The sequence below is a fragment of the Drosophila biarmipes genome, chromosome 2L, assembly GCF_025231255.1.
Source record: "Drosophila biarmipes strain raj3 chromosome 2L, RU_DBia_V1.1, whole genome shotgun sequence".
In the NCBI taxonomy this organism is placed as follows: Eukaryota; Metazoa; Arthropoda; class Insecta; order Diptera; family Drosophilidae; genus Drosophila; species Drosophila biarmipes.
The window spans coordinates 23,606,251-23,628,270 of NC_066612.1; positions in this window are offsets into that span (position 1 = coordinate 23,606,251).

Consider the following 22,020-nt stretch of genomic DNA (forward strand, 5'->3'; position numbering starts at 1 on the left):
AACCACCCAAGATCTGTATAGACATAAGATTACTCATTAAAAGTGTTAACATATAGACTTTCGATTACTCATTAACATCTCCCCTTAGGAATATGACCGTCCTCGGTCATCTGGAATTTATCAACGAATTGTTGGATCTCCCGTGCATCTCGTCTCCTCCTCAGCATCATGATGAGTAGGAAGGAGCAGCTGATGAGAAGACTGGCTCCCAAGCCGACCGCGAACCAGATGTCGATAGTTTCAGCCGATTTCATTTCTTCCTTAAGCACTTGGATGACCTCCAAGTTTTGGTTGTTCATTCTTTGGAGAAGTAGCATGCTTAGTGTGGCCGATGATGTTGAGTAACGGGGATGTCGCCATGCCCAGAGTTTTTCTTATGGCTTCACGTTGGCTTGAGTATTTGGTGCCATTGATGAAAGCCACTCTCTCAAGCATAATGAGGTGTGTAACGTTGGTGGCTGTTTCAGGGACATCGTCAGTGCTGACCTTAGCTGGGCACTCGTTGATTATTATTACTCCGTCATCTATTAAAGTGATAGGGTTTAGGTGGCTGGCTTGCATCTCGCATAGTGCGGTACTCCCCGCGTGTAGGCCTCGAGCACAAGTATCATGGGTCGCCAGCGTGCAAAACGACGAGTATGTTGTTGTTACGCAATCGGTGACTGCTGAGAAGCCACTATTGCATTCGGCTACTGTGTTCTCCTTCAATTGCAGGATGGTATGTTGGTGTGATACAGGGAAGATCGTGACTTTTTTACAAGTAGTTTTAATCTTACGGTATGCGACTAGCACATGGAGTATACTATCGGACTGAAGGACTCTAATGTTAGACGCCTCTAGGCTAATGATGGGGACTTCTGTGGGGTGATCAACAAAAACAGACTTCAAATCATTTTGATTAAAAATTGCTGGGCTTATGATGTTGGCTTTTGCAAGTGTGACTGTAAGCATAACGTTTTGAATTTCGGTTATTAGTATTCTTTTTCTGGCCAAAAGTACCTCGTACAGGTGGGAAGTATCAACTATATTATTTTGTTTTGCTTTGATAATTTTATTAACGGCCTCTGTTAATTCATTAATTTTATTCTGCGTCTGCGTATTTATTATAGCCTGCCGGTTATTTGAGTCAATGCCTCGTGCCACGTGCCTCGGACACTTTTAGCATATCGAAGTCGGCCGCATCAGGTGTGCCCGCACTTACTTTGAGTGCGGTGCCTAGGAAGTCTAGGCTCCTGGCCATCCTATGGTGTATTTTTAAGACAGACAATAAACTTCTAACATGTTCGGTATCGACGTCTAACAATTTTTTCATTTGAGACTGTGGGAATAAATCGGACAACCTAGTAGTTTCTTCTACTATAATTAAAAATTCGGACAAATTACTTGAATGTCGAAGCAAGTTTCTCTGTTCCCATACTAAAGATATTCCGTCCGTAATTGGGATATACTGAGCATGCGAATAATCCGTCACCCTAGCGTTAACTACAGTTAACGTTATCAATAAAATTCCCGCAATCCTGTAAGAAGGCGAAAGATAAATCTACTGTGTATAAAATGGAGTAGGTATGCTTAGGTGTAATTTATATAAAAATAAAGTAAAAATAACGTAAAAAGGGATGAGGGGTGTTTTTATCTACGGTTGTCCGGTGGGAAAAAATTTATTAGTTGTAATATGGGGCTGCGCACATCGACTATGGCCCTAGAAAGTAATGGCTGTACTACAGCGAACTTATCTGTGCTGGTTAAAAAAATCTTTTATCCGTAGAGTATATGTCAATATGCAGCATTTCGCCAGCATATAAGGGGGTTGGTGTGATACCCAACTCTTGCTTCTTGGGGTGTCAGTTGTACTTCCCTTGGTGCATGCCTTGCAGTTTACAACCATTTCATTGGCGAGTTTGGACATATTTGGAAAGTAGTAATCCTGAAGGACTTGCTTAACATTTTCCTGAGCTGCCCTGTGAGCGCGATTGTGTTCACAGATAATTATTTTTTTTGTTCATTTGCATCCGTGGTGTCATTCACGAATTTTTTGCAATGCCAGAACTTTGTGGCTGGGAATTCGGTCACCAAGGAATGTTGGATGCATGCTAGTGCGGAGAGGTTGCAGTAAATGGCGTTAACCACGTCTACGTTTACTACCTCTTTGACCAATCCGAACAGCGAGTCTCTGTTACTGAATTGGATTATGTGCCGGTTTTTTAGTTTTGTAGTTTTCCTATAGCCCAAACAATTGACAATAATTCTCTTTCGTTGGTTGCGTAATGGAGCTCACAGTCTTTCAACGTGCGAGATATCATTGAGATTGGCCTGCCTTTTTGAGACAGTACCGCACCGATACCGCTTGCTGAGGCATCGGTGGTCAAATAGAAAGGAAGTTTGAAATCTGAATACGTTAGCATCACATCTTCCGATGACAAAATGTCTCGCAGGCGTTCGAACGCTCTGCGTTGGGACTCATCAAATTCGATAGACACCTTTTTTGACATGTGTTTATTAACCGTGCCATTCTCTCCCTTTAGTATGGAGGTAACTGGTCTGGCTATGGTAGCAAAGTTCTTGACAAAACTTCTTTAGTAACTGGCCAACTCTAAAAAAGACCTGAGGCTGAACAAATTTTTTGTTTCGGTGTACTCCTTAATGGTTTTTGCCTTTTCCGGGCCCGTTTTGGATCCGTTTGATGTAACAATGAAAGCTAAAAATTCAACACTTTGAAGAATTTGGTTTTCTCTGGTGACACTCTCATGTTGGCTTCGCACAGGCATTTAAGAACTGTGTCAATGTGTATGACGTGGTCGGTAGCGTTTTCGGAGAAAATTATCACGTCGTCTAGATAGACGTAACAAATTTTTCCAACCTGCTCACGTAGTACGTCATCGATCGCCCTTTGAAGGATGCTTCCCGCATTTTTCAGTCCAAAGGGTAGACGGCAAAATGCATACTTTCCTCCGTTTATGGAGAAAGCAGTTTTTCGCGGTCTTTTTCAGCTAAATAAATCTGGTGGTACCCCGATTTTAAGTCCAGGGTAGTACAAAATTTTGCCTTTCCTAGGTTCGCTAGAATCATAGAAAAACTTGGCATAGGGTAACGGTCGGCGATAGTTCGTTCATTCAGTTTCCTGAAATCGATCACCAGCCGTTTTTTCTTGTTGCCATTTGCATCAAGTCCCTTTTTGTCAACAACCCATGTTGGGCTGTTAAATGGCGACCTAGAAGGCCGGATAATGCCATCCTTTAACAGCTGTTTGATTTCTGTGTTAACGAAGTCTGCTGCTCCCATGGGGTAAGGATTTAGCTTGGAATATACGGGTTCGTTAGTCTCCGTACGTATTGTGGCAATGATCAAGGTGTTAAAAGGTAGCGCCTCGTTAGAGTGCGAAAACACTATTTTCCTCTTAAGGATCATTTTTTTAAATGCAGCTTTCACTGCATTTGGAACTATAACGTCATCGATATTCGTGAAGTTCACGTTATCGCACTCGTGGTATTTGAGCTGCTCAGATATGTTTCCATACCTGATTACGCTGTTATGTAAATCGAATGCCGCTCCGGCCTGCGTTTGTAAGTCGAAACCTATTATGGCATCAAAAGTGTTGATAGTATCGAGTAAAAAAAATTGAGCCTTAAGGCCGAATATGTGCATAAAGCATTTTTCTTTAATATTATTGGAGCTATGAATGGAACTCACAGTGAACGGGGAGTCGACAGGCATTATGTTCTTCAGCTCCTTTAGGGACTTTACATAACTTTTTGCCGCTCCAGTGTCTATGAAGATTTTTATAGGTCTCCCCGCCAGCCCTCGCTCAATGAAGGGCAAGCGAGACCTTCCTCTAAAAAATTGACTAGGTCGTTACCGTCAAACGAGTCATTGTCATCATCAATTGCATTTAGTGCGGCTATGGCCGCGTTTTCATAATCTAGGGTTACTTCCGCGTTTGCAGTTTGCTTAACGTTGTTAACCCGCTGGCGCCTTTGGCCAGTCATTCTCTCCGAAGAGTTTTGTCTTTTTGGGCCCTGCAAATGTTGGTATTGAGTGTTGTTGAAGATGATGGATCAATATCCATAGGTTGCGGGGATTGATTTTGTCGAAATGGATCGTTTTTCTGATACATGTTTGGCTTTCTTCCCTTGTTTCTCGGGCGCTTGGTGCTGGCCCTTGTGAAAATCAGTATTCTGATTTCTTTGCTCAGTTACTTTGGCATATGTGGCCGCGAACATACTTCGTTCGATACTGGCCTCTGCCTCTCTAGCTAATGCCAGTGCTGCTGGCAGGTCTTTTGGCTGTGCTGGAAATACAACAGACCTTAGTGCTTTTTTTAAACCGGAAATGAATACGTGTAGGGCGTCAGCCCTAACTTCTGTATTGAGTAATGAAGCCCTTTCAATTTTCGTTCGACCTCATCGTTGTACTGCATAAGTGCTTGGTCGCCCTGACGGACCGACTCAAGTTCCTGCCGTAATAGGCGCAAAGATGTTTTATGACGGACCGACTCAAGTTCCTGCCGTAATTGGCGCAAAGATGTTTTATCTGCATAGGAGCAGTCTAATCTAGCTAGTATGGCTTTAAAATTAAGCACGGTATTATGAGAAACTAGCAGCGCGCGCTGGTCCTTTAATTTTTTTCTAATAGTAGTGAAGGCTTGGTAATGCGCGGAACTGCCCTTATAAGACTCGAATAATTCATAGGCATCGGTGGCGGATTGCCTCCATGCCACGTACTCATCTTGTACGCCAGTAAAATCTGGAATTGACTTCACTTTATGTAATGGTATATCGCACTGCGGTGCTCCCGGTATTACCTTTACCCTCTGGTAAGATTCTACCTCTGGCGCTTCTATACGCAAGCTCTGAAGCTGTTGATTAACGGCATTGATCTGACCCGCGAATTCTGCTCTGAGCCTCTGTTCTTGGCTTGCTAATGCGGCCTGAGCTAACGCCTCTATTTATGACGCGTTCATGGTTTCTGCGTTATTTATTTGTTGTGCCCGTGCTGGTTGATATCTACGGGTATCTCAGATTAATTCTTCTTCACTGTCACTGTCAAGTTCGCGTCTAGTTTCCCTATATGGGCCTGGAAAACTCATAGGCCACTAATTAGTTGACACTAAACACAAGTTATTGGGAGTCCGAATGTTTTAATTCGACATATTTAATTTTGTATGTTATAATTTTATATTAAAACCGGGTGCTTGGCGTCCGAAATAAAATTTTATTTAGGGACGGCCGATATTAATTCACTTTATTTGTAAGTCATCTTTACAATTGCTTTATTTAAACTGTACATTTTTTAATTTCTTATTTATTTTTTCTCTGTATGTGTATTTGAAGTTTGACTGTATTTGATCAGCCCACCTACATATTTTTGTGTCGTGAATTCGTATAAAGTTGGGTTCCAATTATAAATTAATTGTTGAGCCACACGCTGTCCCTCGCCGCTGTCCGTGAGGGTGGAGAGACTCTATCCAGTTGCCACCGTGGCTGGTCCGGGGGAAGGGGTGGCTGGCTGCTGTTATGTATGAGCCGGGCGGTTGCACTTACTCTGCTTTCTCTTCTTATGAAGATTGTGACGGGAGTAACTAACTCCGTTGCTAGCGGCCCTTAAGGCTCGATAACCAATTTGAATTAATAAAATAAATGCTGACGGCCAATTGTTGAGCCACACGCTGTCCCTCGCCGCTGTCCGTGAGGGTAGAGAGGCTCTATCCAGTTGCCACCGTGGCTGGTCCGGGGGAAGGGGTGGCTGGCTGCTGTTATGTATGAGCCGGGCGGTTGCACTTACTCTGCTTTCTCTTCTTATGAAGATTATGACGGGAGTAACTAACTCCGTTGCTTACGGCCCTTAAGGCTCGATAACCAATTTGAAATAATAAAATAAATGCTGACGGCCAATGCCGGTGTTTTAATATTGGAGCTAATGCTCTTTATTGAATGTCAAAGTAAAACTGAAAACTTATATAATTTTACGCAAGCTATGCGCAGCCGGGAAGCCGACCGCTCGTGTAGCAAAGTGCTGACACCAGCAACACCAACATAACTCACCATACAGTGCACCAATAAGAACCAGGCACGGCCCCTAAAGATGTTTATGCTGATTTTGCAACTAAATACTAGGGTGATCCAATAACCACCCAAGATCTGTATAGACTTATGATTACTCATTAAAAGTGTTAACATATAGACTTATGATTACTCATTAACAGTGTTAACAACTCTCCCCTTAGGAATATGACCGTCCTCGGTCATCTGGAATTTGTCAACGAATTGTTGGATCTCCCGTGCATCTCGTCTCCTCCTCAGCATCATGATGAGTAGGAAGGAGCAGCTGATGAGAAGACTGGCTCCCAAGCCGACCGCGAACCAGATGTCGATAGTTTTAGCCGATTTCATTTCTTCCTTAAGCACTTGGATGACCTCCAAGTTTTGGTTGTTCATTCTTTGGAGAAGTAGCATGCTTAGTGTGGCCGATGATGTTGAGTAACGGGGATGTCGCCATGCCCAGAGTTTTTCTTATGGCTTCACGTTGGTTTGAGTATTTGGTGCCATTGATGAAAGCCACTCTCTCAAGCGTAATGAGGTGTGTAACGTTGGTGGCTGTTTCAGGGCCATCGTCAGTGCTGACCTTAGCTGGGCACTCGTCGATTATTATTACTCCGTCATCTATTAAAGTGATAGGGTTTAGGTGGCTGGCTTGCGTCTCGCATAGTGCGGTACTCCCCGCGTGTAAGCCTCGAGCACAAGTATCATGGGTCGCCAGCGTGCAAAACGACGAGTAAGTTGTTGTTACGCAATCGGTGACTGCTGAGAAGCCACTATTGCATTCGGCTACTGTGTTCTCCTTCAATTGCAGGATGGTATGTTGGTGTGATACAGGGAAGATCGTGACTTTTTTACAAGTAGTTTTAATCTTACGGTATGCGACTAGCACATAGAGTATACTATCGGACTGAAGGACTCTAATGTTAGACGCCTCTAGGCTAATGATGGGGACTTCTGTGGGGTGATCAACAAAAACAGACTTCAAATCATTTTGATTAAAAATTGCTGGGTTTATGATGTTGGCTTTTGCAAGTGTGACTGTAAGCATAACGTTTTGAATTTCGGTTATTAGTATTCTTTTTCTGGCCAAAAGTACCTCGTACAGGTTGGAAGTAGCAACTACATTATTTTGTTTTGCCTTGATAATTTTATTAACGGCCTCTGTTAATTCATTAATTTTATTCTGCGTCTGCGTATTTATTATAGCCTGCCGGTTATTTGAGTCAATGCCTCGTGCCACGTGCCTCGGACACTTTTAGCATATCGAAGTCGGCCGCATCAGGTGTGCCCGCACTTACTTTGAGTGCGGTGCCTAGGAAGTCTAGGCTCCTGGCCATCCTATGGTGTATTTTTAAGACAGACAATAAACTTCTAACATGTTCGGTATCGACGTCTAACAATTTTTTCATATGAGACTGTGGGAATAAATCGGACAACCTAGTAGTTTCTTCTACTATAATTAAAAATTCGGACAAATTACTTGAATGTCGAAGCAAGTTTCTCTGTTCCCATACCAAAGATATTCCGTCCGTAATTGGGATATACTGAGCATGCGAATAATCCGTCACCCTAGCGTTAACTACAGTTAACGTTATCAATAAAATTCCCGCGATCCTGTAAGAAGGCGAAAGATAAATCTACTGTGTATAAAATGGAGTAGGTATGCTTAGGTGTAATTTATATAAAAATAAAGTAAAAATAACGTAAAAAGGGATGAGGGGTGTTTTTATCTACGGTTGTCCGGTGGGAAAAAATTTATTAGTTGTAACATGGGGCTGCGCACATCGACTATGGCTCTAGAAAGTAATGGTTGGATGCATGCTTATGCGGAGAGGTTGCAGTAAATGGCGTTAACCACGTCTACGTTTACTACCTCTTTGACCAATCCGAACAGCGAGTCTCTGTTACTGAATTGGATTATGTGCCGGTTTTTTAGTTTTGTAGTTTTCCTATAGCCCAAACAATTGACAATAATTCTCTTTCGTTGGTTGCGTAATGGAGCTCACAGTCTTTCAACGTGCGAGATATCATTGAGATTGGCCTGCCTTTTTGAGACAGTACCGCACCGATACCGCTTGCTGAGGCATCGGTGGTCAAATAGAAAGCAAGTTTGAAATCTGAATACGTTAGTATCACATCTTCCGATGACAAAATGTCTCGCAGGCGTTTGAACGCTCTGCGTTGGGACTCATCAAATTCGATAGCCACCTTTTTTGACATGTGTTTATTAACCGTGCCATTCTCTCCCTTTAGTATGGAGGTAACTGGTCTGGCTATGGTAGCAAAGTTCTTGACAAAACTTCTTTAGTAACTGGCCAACTCTAAAAAAGACCTGAGGCTGAACAAATTTTTTGTTTCGGTGTACTCCTTAATGGTTTTTGCCTTTTCCGGGTCCGTTTTGGCTCCGTTTGATGTAACAATGAAACCTAAAAATTCAACACTTTGAAGAATTTGGTTTTCTCTGGTGACACTCTCATCTTGGCTTTGCACAGGCATTTAAGAACTGTGTCAATGTGTATGACGTGGTCGGTAGCGTTTTCGGAGAAAATTATCACGTCGTCTACATAGACGTAACAAATTTTCCCAACCTGCTCACGTAGTACGTCATCGATCGCCCTTTGAAGGATGGTTCCCGCATTTTTCAGTCCAAAGGGTAGACGGCAAAATTCATACTTTCCTCCGTTTATGGAGAAAGCAGTTTTTTCGCGGTCTTTTTCAGCTAAATAAATCTGGTGGTACCCCGATATTAAGTCCAGGGTAGTACAAAATTTTGCCTTTCCTAGGTTCGCTAGAATCATAGAAAAACTTGGCATAGGGTAACGGTCGGCGATAGTTCGTTCATTCAGTTTCCTGAAATCGATCACCAGCCGTTTTTTCTTGTTGCCATCTGCATCAAGTCCCTTTTTGTCAACAACCCATGTTGGGCTGTTAAATGGCGACCTAGAAGGCCGGATAATGCCATCCTTTAACAGCTGTTTGATTTCTGTGTTAACGAAGTCTGCTGCTCCCATGGGGTAAGGATTTAGCTTGGAATATACGGGTTCGTTAGTCTCCGTACGTATTGTGGCAATGATCAAGGTGTTAAAAGGTAGCGCCTCGTTAGAGTGCGAAAACACTTTTTTCCTCTTAAGGATCATTTTTTTAAATGCAGCTTTCACTGCATTTGGAACTATAACGTCATCGATATTCGTGAAGTTCACGTTATCGCACTCGTGGTATTTGAGCTGCTCAGATATGTTTCCATACCTGATTACGAAGTTATGTAAATCAAATGCCGCTCCGGCCTGCGTTTGTAAGTCGAAACCTATTATGGCATCAAAAGTGTTGATAGTATCGAGTAAAATAAATTGAGCCTTAAGGCCGAATATGTGCATTAAGCATTTTTCTTTAATATTACTGGAGCCAATAATGGAACTCACAGTGAACGGGGAGTCGACAGGCATTATGTTCTATGTTCTTCAGCTCCTTTAGGGACTTTACATAACTTTTTGCCGCTCCAGGGTCTTTTTCAGCTAAATAAATCTGGTGGTACCCCGATTTTAAGTCCAGGGTAGTACAAAATTTTGCCTTTCCTAGGTTCGCTAGAATCATAGAAAAACTTGGCATAGGGTAACGGTCGGCGATAGTTCGTTCATTCAGTTTCCTGAAATCGATCACCAGCCGTTTTTTCTTGTTGCCATCTGCATCAAGTCCCTTTTTGTCAACAACCCATGTTGTGCTGTTAAATGGCGACCTAGAAGGCCGGATAATGCCATCCTTTAACAGCTGTTTGATTTCTGTGTTAACGAAGTCTGCTGCTCCCATGGGGTAAGGATTTAGCTTGGAATATACGGGTTCGTTAGTCTCCGTACGTATTGTGGCAATGATCAAGGTGTTAAAAGGTAGCGCCTCGTTAGAGTGCGAAAACACTATTTTCCTCTTAAGGATCATTTTTTTAAATGCAGCTTTCACTGCATTTGGAACTATAACGTCATCGATATTCGTGAAGTTCACGTTATCGCACTCGTGGTATTTGAGCTGCTCAGATATGTTTCCATACCTGATTACGCTGTTATGTAAATCGAATGCCGCTCCGGCCTGCGTTTGTAAGTCGAAACCTATTATGGCATCAAAAGTGTTGATAGTATCGAGTAAAAAAAATTGAGCCTTAAGGCCGAATATGTGCATAAAGCATTTTTCTTTAATATTATTGGAGCTATGAATGGAACTCACAGTGAACGGGGAGTCGACAGGCATTATGTTCTTCAGCTCCTTTAGGGACTTTACATAACTTTTTGCCGCTCCAGTGTCTATGAAGATTTTTATAGGTCTCCCCGCCAGCCCTTGCTCAATGAAGGGCAAGCGAGACCTTCCTCTAAAAAATTGACTAGGTCGTTACCGTCAAACGAGTCATTGTCATCATCAATTGCATTTAGTGCGGCTATGGCCGCGTTTTCATAATCTAGGGTTACTTCCGCGTTTGCAGTTTGCTTAACGTTGTTAACCCGCTGGCGCCTTTGGCCAGTCATTCTCTCCGAAGAGTTTTGTCTTTTTGGGCCCTGCAAATGTTGGTATTGAGTGTTGTTGAAGATGATGGATCAATATCCATAGGTTGCGGGGATTGATTTTGTCGAAATGGATCGTTTTTCTGATACATGTTTGGCTTTCTTCCCTTGTTTCTCGGGCGCTTGGTGCTGGCCCTTGTGAAAATCAGTATTCTGATTTCTTTGCTCAGTTACTTTGGCATATGTGGCCGCGAACATACTTCGTTCGATACTGGCCTCTGCCTCTCTAGCTAATGCCAGTGCTGCTGGCAGGTCTTTTGGCTGTGCTGGAAATACAACAGACCTTAGTGCTTTTTTTAAACCGGAAATGAATACGTGTAGGGCGTCAGCCCTAACTTCTGTATTGAGTAATGAAGCCCTTTCAATTTTCGTTCGACCTCATCGTTGTACTGCATAAGTGCTTGGTCACCCTGACGGACCGACTCAAGTTCCTGCCGTAATAGGCGCAAAGATGTTTTATGACGGACCGACTCAAGTTCCTACCGTAATTGGCGCAAAGATGTTTTATCTGCATAGGAGCAGTCTAATCTAGCTAGTATGGCTTTAAAATTAAGCACGGTATTATGAGAAACTAGCAGCGCGCGCTGGTCCTTTAATTTTTTTCTAATAGTAGTGAAGGCTTGGTAATGCGCGGAACTGCCCTTATAAGACTCGAATAATTCATAGGCATCGGTGGCGGATTGCCTCCATGCCACGTACTCATCTTGTACGCCAGTAAAATCTTGAATTGACTTCACTTTATGTAATGGTATATCGCACTGCGGTGCTCCCGGTATTACCTTTACCCTCTGGTAAGATTCTACCTCTGGCGCTTCTATACGCAAGCTCTGAAGCTGTTGATTAACGGCATTGATCTGACCCGCGAATTCTGCTCTGAGCCTCTGTTCTTGGCTTGCTAATGCGGCCTGAGCTAACGCCTCTATTTATGACGCGTTCATGGTTTCTGCGTTATTTATTTGTTGTGCCCGTGCTGGTTGATATCTACGGGTATCTCAGATTAATTCTTCTTCACTGTCACTGTCAAGTTCGCGTCTAGTTTCCCTATATGGGCCTGGAAAACTCATAGGCCACTAATTAGTTGACACTAAACACAAGTTATTGGGAGGCCGAATGTTTTAATTCGACATATTTAATTTTGTATGTTATAATTTTATATTAAAACCGGGTGCTTGGCGTCCGAAATAAAATTTTATTTAGGGACGGCCGATATTAATTCACTTTATTTGTAAGTCACCTTTACAATTGCTTCATTTAAACTGTACATTTTTTAATTTCTTATTTATTTTTTCTCTGTATGTGTATTTGAAGTTTGACTGTATTTGATCAGCCCACCTACATATTTTTGTGTCGTGAATTCGTATAAAGTTGGGTGCCAATTATAAATTAATTGTTGAGCCACACGCTGTCCCTCGCCGCTGTCCGTGAGGGTGGAGAGACTCTATCCAGTTGCCACCGTGGCTGGTCCGGGGGAAGGGGTGGCTGGCTGCTGTTATGTATGAGCCGGGCGGTTGCACTTACTCTGCTTTCTCTTCTTATGAAGATTGTGACGGGAGTAACTAACTCCGTTGCTAGCGGCCCTTAAGGCTCGATAACCAATTTATATTAATAAAATAAATGCTGACGGCCAATTGTTGAGCCACACGCTGTCCCTCGCCGCTGTCCGTGAGGGTAGAGAGGCTCTATCCAGTTGCCACCGTGGCTGGTCCGGGGGAAGGGGTGGCTGGCTGCTGTTATGTATGAGCCGGGCGGTTGCACTTACTCTGCTTTCTCTTCTTATGAAGATTATGACGGGAGTAACTAACTCCGTTGCTTACGGCCCTTAAGGCTCGATAACCAATTTGAATTAATAAAATAAATGCTGACGGCCAATGCCGGTGTTTTAATATTGGAGCTAATGCTCTTTATTGAATGTCAAAGTAAAACTGAAAACTTATATAATTTTACGCAAGCTATGCGCAGCCGGGAAGCCGACCGTTCGTGTAGCAAAGTGCTGACACCAGCAACACCAACATAACTCACCATACAGTGCACCAATAAGAACCTGGCACGGCCCCTAAAGATGTTTATGCTGATTTTGCAACTAAATACTAGGGTGATCCAATAACCACCCAAGATCTGTATAGACTTATGATTACTCATTAAAAGTGTTAACATATAGACTTATGATTACTCATTAACAGTGTTAACAACTCTCCCCTTAGGAATATGACCGTCCTCGGTCATCTGGAATTTGTCAACGAATTGTTGGATCTCCCGTGCATCTCGTCTCCTCCTCAGCATCATGATGAGTAGGAAGGAGCAGCTGATGAGAAGACTGGCTCCCAAGCCGACCGCGAACCAGATGTCGATAGTTTCAGCCGATTTCATTTCTTCCTTAAGCACTTGGATGACCTCCAAGTTTTGGTTGTTCATTCTTTGGAGAAGTAGCATGCTTAGTGTGGCCGATGATGTTGAGTAACGGGGATGTCGCCATGCCCAGAGTTTTTCTTATGGCTTCACGTTGGTTTGAGTATTTGGTGCCATTGATGAAAGCCACTCTCTCAAGCGTAATGAGGTGTGTAACGTTGGTGGCTGTTTCAGGGCCATCGTCAGTGCTGACCTTAGCTGGGCACTCGTCGATTATTATTACTCCGTCATCTATTAAAGTAATAGGGTTTAGGTGGCTGGCTTGCGTCTCGCATAGTGCGGTACTCCCCGCGTGTAAGCCTCGAGCACAAGTATCATGGGTCGCCAGCGTGCAAAACGACGAGTAAGTTGTTGTTACGCAATCGGTGACTGCTGAGAAGCCACTATTGCATTCGGCTACTGTGTTCTCCTTCAATTGCAGGATGGTATGTTGGTGTGATACAGGGAAGATCGTGACTTTTTTACAAGTAGTTTTAATCTTACGGTATGCGACTAGCACATAGAGTATACTATCGGACTGAAGGACTCTAATGTTAGACGCCTCTAGGCTAATGATGGGGACTTCTGTGGGGTGATCAACAAAAACAGACTTCAAATCATTTTGATTAAAAATTGCTGGGTTTATGATGTTGGCTTTTGCAAGTGTGACTGTAAGCATAACGTTTTGAATTTCGGTTATTAGTATTCTTTTTCTGGCCAAAAGTACCTCGTACAGGTGGGAAGTAGCAACTACATTATTTTGTTTTGCCTTGATAATTTTATTAACGGCCTCTGTTAATTCATTAATTTTATTCTGCGTCTGCGTATTTATTATAGCCTGCCGGTTATTTGAGTCAATGCCTCGTGCCACGTGCCTCGGACACTTTTAGCATATCGAAGTCGGCCGCATCAGGTGTGCCCGCACTTACTTTGAGTGCGGTGCCTAGCAAGTCTAGGCTCCTGGCCATCCTATGGTGTATTTTTAAGACAGACAATAAACTTCGGTATCGACGTCTAACAATTTTTTCATATGAGACTGTGGGAATAAATCGGACAACCTAGTAGTTTCTTCTACTATAATTAAAAATTCGGACAAATTACTTGAATGTCGAAGCAAGTTTCTCTGTTCCCATACCAAAGATATTCCGTCCGTAATTGGGATATACTGAGCATGCGAATAATCCGTCACCCTAGCGTTAACTACAGTTAACGTTATCAATAAAATTCCCGCGATCCTGTAAGAAGGCGAAAGATAAATCTACTGTGTATAAAATGGAGTAGGTATGCTTAGGTGTAATTTATATAAAAATAAAGTAAAAATAACGTAAAAAGGGATGAGGGGTGTTTTTATCTACGGTTGTCCGGTGGGAAAAAATTTATTAGTTGTAACATGGGGCTGCGCACATCGACTATGGCTCTAGAAAGTAATGGTTGGATGCATGCTTATGCGGAGAGGTTGCAGTAAATGGCGTTAACCACGTCTACGTTTACTACCTCTTTGACCAATCCGAACAGCGAGTCTCTGTTACTGAATTGGATTATGTGCCGGTTTTTTAGTTTTGTAGTTTTCCTATAGCCCAAACAATTGACAATAATTCTCTTTCGTTGGTTGCGTAATGGAGCTCACAGTCTTTCAACGTGCGAGATATCATTGAGATTGGCCTGCCTTTTTGAGACAGTACCGCACCGATACCGCTTGCTGAGGCATCGGTGGTCAAATAGAAAGGAAGTTTGAAATCTGAATACGTTAGTATCACATCTTCCGATGACAAAATGTCTCGCAGGCGTTCGAACGCTCTGCGTTGGGACTCATCAAATTCGATAGCCACCTTTTTTGACATGTGTTTATTAACCGTGCCATTCTCTCCCTTTAGTATGGAGGTAACTGGTCTGGCTATGGTAGCAAAGTTCTTGACAAAACTTCTTTAGTAACTGGCCAACTCTAAAAAAGACCTGAGGCTGAACAAATTTTTTGTTTCGGTGTACTCCTTAATGGTTTTTGCCTTTTCCGGGTCCGTTTTGGCTCCGTTTGATGTAACAATGAAACCTAAAAATTCAACACTTTGAAGAATTTGGTTTTCTCTGGTGACACTCTCATCTTGGCTTTGCACAGGCATTTAAGAACTGTGTCAATGTGTATGACGTGGTCGGTAGCGTTTTCGGAGAAAATTATCACGTCGTCTAGATAGACGTAACAAATTTTTCCAACCTGCTCACGTAGTACGTCATCGATCGCCCTTTGAAGGATGCTTCCCGCATTTTTCAGTCCAAAGGGTAGACGGCAAAATTCATACTTTCCTCCGTTTATGGAGAAAGCAGTTTTTTCGCGGTCTTTTTCAGCTAAATAAATCTGGTGGTACCCCGATATTAAGTCCAGGGTAGTACAAAATTTTGCCTTTCCTAGGTTCGCTAGAATCATAGAAAAACTTGGCATAGGGTAACGGTCGGCGATAGTTCGTTCATTCAGTTTCCTGAAATCGATCACCAGCCGTTTTTTCTTGTTGCCATCTGCATCAAGTCCCTTTTTGTCAACAACCCATGTTGGGCTGTTAAATGGCGACCTAGAAGGCCGGATAATGCCATCCTTTAACAGCTGTTTGATTTCTGTGTTAACGAAGTCTGCTGCTCCCATGGGGTAAGGATTTAGCTTGGAATATACGGGTTCGTTAGTCTCCGTACGTATTGTGGCAATGATAAATTTTGTTTCTAATAATAGTGAAGGCTTGGTAATGCGCGGAACTGTACTCATAAGACTCGAATATATCATAGGCATCGGTGGCCTCCAAGTCACGTTTCTGCGTTATTTATTTGTTGTGCCCGTGCTGGTTGATATCTACGGGTATCTCAGATTAATTCTTCTTCACTGTCACTGTCAAGTTCGCGTCTAGTTTCCCTATATGGGCCTGGAAAACTCATAGGCCACTAATTAGTTGACACTAAACACAAGTTATTGGGAGGCCGAATGTTTTAATTCGACATAATTAATTTTGTATGTTATAATTTCATATTAAAACCGGGTGCTTGGCGTCCGAAATAAAATTTTATTTAGGGACGGCCGATATTAATTCACTTTATTTGTAAGTCACCTTTACAATTGCTTTATTTAAACTGTACATTTTTTAATTTCTTATTTATTTTTTCTCTGTATGTGTATTTGAAGTTTGACTGTATTTGATCAGCCCACCTACACATTTTTGTGTCGTGAATTCGTATAAAGTTGGGTGCCAATTATAAATTAATTGTTGAGCCACACGCTGTCCCTCGCCGCTGTCCGTGAGGGTGGAGAGACTCTATCCAGTTGCCACCGTGGCTGGTCCGGGGGAAGGGGTGGCTGGCTGCTGTTATGTATGAGCCGGGCGGTTGCACTTACTCTGCTTTCTCTTCTTATGAAGATTATGACGGGAGTAACTAACTCCGTTGCTAGCGGCCCTTAAGGCTCGATAACCAATTTGAATTAATAAAATAAATGCTGACGGCCAATTGTTGAGCCACACGCTGTCCCTCGCCGCTGTCCGTGAGGGTGGAGAGACTCTATCCAGTTGCCACCGTGGCTGGTCCGGGGGAAGGGGTGGCTGGCTGCTGTTATGTATGAGCCGGGCGGTTGCACTTACTCTGCTTTCTCTTCTTATGAAGATTATGACGGGAGTAACTAACTCCGTTGCTAGCGGCCCTTAAGGCTCGATAACCAATTTGAATTAATAAAATAAATGCTGACGGCCAATTGTTGAGCCACACGCTGTCCCTCGCCGCTGTCCGTGAGGGTGGAGAGACTCTATCCAGTTGCCACCGTGGCTGGTCCGGGGGAAGGGGTGGCTGGCTGCTGTTATGTATGAGCCGGGCGGTTGCACTTACTCTGCTTTCTCTTCTTATGAAGATTATGACGGGAGTAACTAACTCCGTTGCTTACGGCCCTTAAGGCTCGATAACCAATTTGAATTAATAAAATAAATGCTGACGGCCAATGCCGGTGTTTTAATATTGGAGCCAATGCTCTTTATTCAATGTCAAAGTAAAATTGAAAACTTATATAATTTTACGCAAGCTATGCGCAGCCGGGAAGCCGACCGCTCGTGTAGCAAAGTGCTGACACCAGCAACACCAACATAACTCACCATACAGTGCACCAATAAGAACCAGGCACGGCCCCTAAAGATGTTTATGATGATTTTGCAACTAAATACTAGGGTGATCCAATAACCACCCAAGATCTGTATAGACTTATGATTACTCATTAAAAGTGTTAACATATAGACTTATGATTACTCATTAACAGTGTTAACAACTCTCCCCTTAGGAATATGACCGTCCTCGGTCATCTGGAATTTGTCAACGAATTGTTGGATCTCCCGTGCATCTCGTCTCCTCCTCAGCATCATGATGAGTAGGAAGGAGCAGCTGATGAGAAGACTGGCTCCCAAGCCGACCGCGAACCAGATGTCGATAGTTTCAGCCGATTTCATTTCTTCCTTAAGCACTTGGATGACCTCCAAGTTTTGGTTGGTCATTCTTTGGAGAAGTAGCATGCTTAGTGTGGCCGATGATGTTGAGTAACGGGGATGTCGCCATGCCCAGAGTTTTTCTTATGGCTTCACGTTGGTTTGAGTATTTGGTGCCATTGATCAAAGCCACTCTCTCAAGCGTAATGAGGTGTGTAACGTTGGTGGCTGTTTCAGGGCCATCGTCAGTGCTGCCTTAGCTGGGCACTCGTTGATTATTATTACTCCGCCATCTATTAAAGTGATAGGGCTTAGGTGGCTGGCTTGCATCTCGCATAGTGCGGTACTCCCCGCGTGTAGGCCTCGAGCACAAGTATCATGGGTCGCCAGCGTGCAAAACGACGAGTATGTTGTTGTTACGCAATCGGTGACTGCTGAGAAGCCACTATTGCATTCGGCTACTGTTTTCTCCTTCAATTGCAGGATGGTATGTTGGTGTGATACAGGGAAGATCGTGACTTTTTTACAAGTAGTTTCAATCTTAGAGTATGCGACTAGCACATGGAGTATACTATCGGACTGAAGGACTCTAATGTTAGACGCCTCTAGGCTAATGATGGGGACTTCTGTGGGGTGATCAACAAAAACAGACTTCAAATCATTTTGATTAAAAATTGCTGGGTTTATGATGTTGGCTTTTGCAAGTGTGACTGTAAGCATAACGTTTTGAATTTCGGTTATTAGTATTCTTTTTCTGGCCAAAAGTACCTCGTACAGGTTGGAAGTATCAACTATATTATTTTGTTTTGCCTTGATAATTTTATTAACGGCCTCTGTTAATTCATTAATTTTATTCTGCGTCTGCGTATTTATTATAGCCTGCCGGTTATTTGAGTCAATGCCTCGTGCCACGTGCCTCGGACACTTTTAGCATATCGAAGTCGGCCGCATCAGGTGTGCCCGCACTTACTTTGAGTGCGGTGCCTAGGAAGTCTAGGCTCCTGGCCATCCTATGGTGTATTTTTAAGACAGACAATAAACTTCTAACATGTTCGGTATCGACGTCTAACAATTTTTTCATTTGAGACTGTGGGAATAAATCGGACAACCTAGTAGTTTCTTCTACTATAATTAAAAATTCGGACAAATTACTTGAATGTCGAAGCAAGTTTCTCTGTTCCCATACCAAAGATATTCCGTGCGTAATTGGGATATACTGAGCATGCGAATAATCCGTCACCCTAGCGTTAACTACAGTTAACGTTATCAATAAAATTCCCGCGATCCTGTAAGAAGGCGAAAGATAAATCTACTGTGTATAAAATGGAGTAGGTATGCTTAGGTGTAATTTATATAAAAATAAAGTAAAAATAACGTAAAAAGGGATGAGGGGTGTTTTTATCTACGGTTGTCCGGTGGGAAAAAATTTATTAGTTGTAATATGGGGCTGCGCACATCGACTATGGCCCTAGAAAGTAATGGCTGTACTACAGCGAACTTATCTACGCTGGTTAAAAAAATCTTTTATCCGTAGAGTATATGTCAATATGCAGCATTTCGCCAGCATATAAGGGGGTTGGTGTGATACCCAACTCTTGCTTCTTGGGGTGTCAGTTGTACTTCCCTTGGTGCATGTCTTGCAGTTTACAACCACTTCATTGGCGAGTTTCGACATATTTGGAAAGTAGTAATCCTGAAGGACTTGCTTAACATTTTCCTGAGCTGCCCTGTGAGCGCGATTGTGTTCACAGATAATTATTTTTTTTGTTCATTTGCATCCGTGGTGTCATTCACGAATTTTTTGCAATGCCAGAACTTGGTTGCTGGGAATTCGGTCACCAAGGAATGTTGGATGCATGCTAATGCGGAGAGGTTGCAGTAAATGGCGTTAACCACGTCTACGTTTACTACCTCTTTGACCAATCCGAACAGCGAGTCTCTGTTACTGAATTGGATTATGTGCCGGTTTTTTAGTTTTGTAGTTTTCCTATAGCCCAAACAATTGACAATAATTCTCTTTCGTTGGTTGCGTAATGGAGCTCACAGTCTTTCAACGTGCGAGATATCATTGAGATTGGCCTGCCTTTTTGAGACAGTACCGCACCGATACCGCTTGCTGAGGCATCGGTGGTCAAATAGAAAGGAAGTTTGAAATCTGAATACGTTAGTATCACATCTTCCGATGACAAAATGTCTCGCAGGCGTTCGAACGCTCTGCGTTGGGACTCATCAAATTCGATAGCCACCTTTTTTGACATGTGTTTATTAACCGTGCCATTCTCTCCCTTTAGTATGGAGGTAACTGGTCTGGCTATGGTAGCAAAGTTCTTGACAAAACTTCTTTAGTAACTGGCCAACTCTAAAAAAGACCTGAGGCTGAATAAATTTTTTGTTTCGGTGTACTCCTTAATGGTTTTTGCCTTTTCCGGGTCCGTTTTGGCTCCGTTTGATGTAACAATGAAACCTAAAAATTCAACACTTTGAAGAATTTGGTTTTCTCTGGTGACACTCTCATGTTGGCTTCGCACAGGCATTTAAGAACTGTGTCAATGTGTATGACGTGGTCGGTAGCGTTTTCGGAGAAAATTATCACGTCGTCTACATAGACGTAACAAATTTTCCCAACCTGCTCACGTAGTACGTCATCGATCGCCTTTTGAAGGATGCTTCCCGCATTTTTCAGTCCAAAGGGTAGACGGCAAAATTCATACTTTCCTCCGTTTATGGAGAAAGCAGTTTTTTCGCGGTCTTTTTCAGCTAAATAAATCTGGTGGTACCCCGATTTTAAGTCCAGGGTAGTACAAAATTTTGCCTTTCCTAGGTTCGCTAGAATCATAGAAAAACTTGGCATAGGGTAACGGTCGGCGATAGTTCGTTCATTCAGTTTCCTGAAATCGATCACCAGCCGTTTTTTCTTGTTGCCACCTGCATCAAGTCCCTTTTTGTCAACAACCCATGTTGGGCTGTTAAATGGCGACCTAGAAGGCCGGATAATGCCATCCTTTAACAGCTGTTTGATTTCTGTGTTAACGAAGTCTGCTGCTCCCATGGGGTAAGGATTTAGCTTGGAATATACGGGTTCGTTAGTCTCCGTACGTATTGTGGCAATGATCAAGGTGTTAAAAGGTAGCGCCTCGTTAGAGTGCGAAAACACTTTTTTCCTCTTAAGGATCATTTTTTTAAATGCAGCTTTCACTGCATTTGGAACTATAACGTCATCGATATTCGTGAAGTTCACGTTATCGCACTCGTGGTATTTGAGCTGCTCAGATATGTTTCCATACCTGATTACGCTGTTATGTAAATCGAATGCCGCTCCGGCCTGCGTTTGTAAGTCGAAACCTATTATGGCATCAAAAGTGTTGATAGTATCAAGTAAAATAAATTGAGCCTTAAGGCCGAATATGTGCATAAAGCATTTTTCTTTAATATTATTGGAGCTATGAATGGAACTCACAGTGAACGGGGAGTCGACAGGCATTATGTTCTATGTTCTTCAGCTCCTTTAGGGACTTTACATAACTTTTTGCCGCTCCAGTGTCTATGAAGATTTTTATAGGTCTCCCCGCCAGCCCTCGCTCAATGAAGGGCAAGCGAGACCTTCCTCTAAAAAATTGACTAGGTCGTTACCGTCAAACGAGTCATTGTCATCATCAATTGCATTTAGTGCGGCTATGGCCGCGTTTTCATAATCTAGGGTTACTTCCGCGTTTGCAGTTTGCTTAACGTGGTTAACCCGCTGGCGCCTTTGGCCAGTCATTCTCTCCGAAGAGTTTTGTCTTTTTGGGCCCTGCAAATGTTGGTATTGAGTGTTGTTTCCCTGCTTAAAACCCGTAGGATGTCGGAATTTAGAAGATGATGGATCAATATCCATAGGTTCCGGGGATTGATTTTGTCACGATGGATCGTTTTTCTGATACTTGTTTGGCTTTCTTCCCTTGTTTCTCGGGCGCTCGGTGCTGGCCCTTGTGAATGTCAGTATTCTGATTTCTTTGCTCAGTTACTTTGGCATATGTGGCCGCGAACATACTTCGTTCGATACTGGCCTCTGCCTCTCTAGCTAATGCCAGTGCTGCTGGCAGGTCTTTTGGCTGTGCTGGAAATACAACAGACCTTAGTGCTTTTTTTAAACCGGAAATGAATACGTGTAGGGCGTCAGCCCTAACTTCTGTATTGAGTAATGAAGCCCTTTCAATTTTCGTTCGACCTCATCGTTGTACTGCATAAGTGCTTGGTCGCCCTGACGGACCGACTCAAGTTCCTGCCGTAATAGGCGCAAAGATGTTTTATCTGCGTAGGAGCAGTCTAATCTAGCTAGTATGGCTTTAAAACTAAGCACGGTATTATGAGAAACTAGCAGCGCGCGCTGGTCCCTTAATTTTGTTTCTAATAATAGTGAAGGCTTGGTAATGCGCGGAACTGCACTCATAAGACTCGAATATATCATAGGCATCGGTGGCCTCCATGCCACGTTTCTGCGTTATTTATTTGTTGTGCCCGTGCTGGTTGATATCTACGGGTATCTCAGATTAATTCTTCTTCACTGTCACTGTCAAGTTCGCGTCTAGTTTCCCTATATGGGCCTGGAAAACTCATAGGCCACTAATTAGTTGACACTAA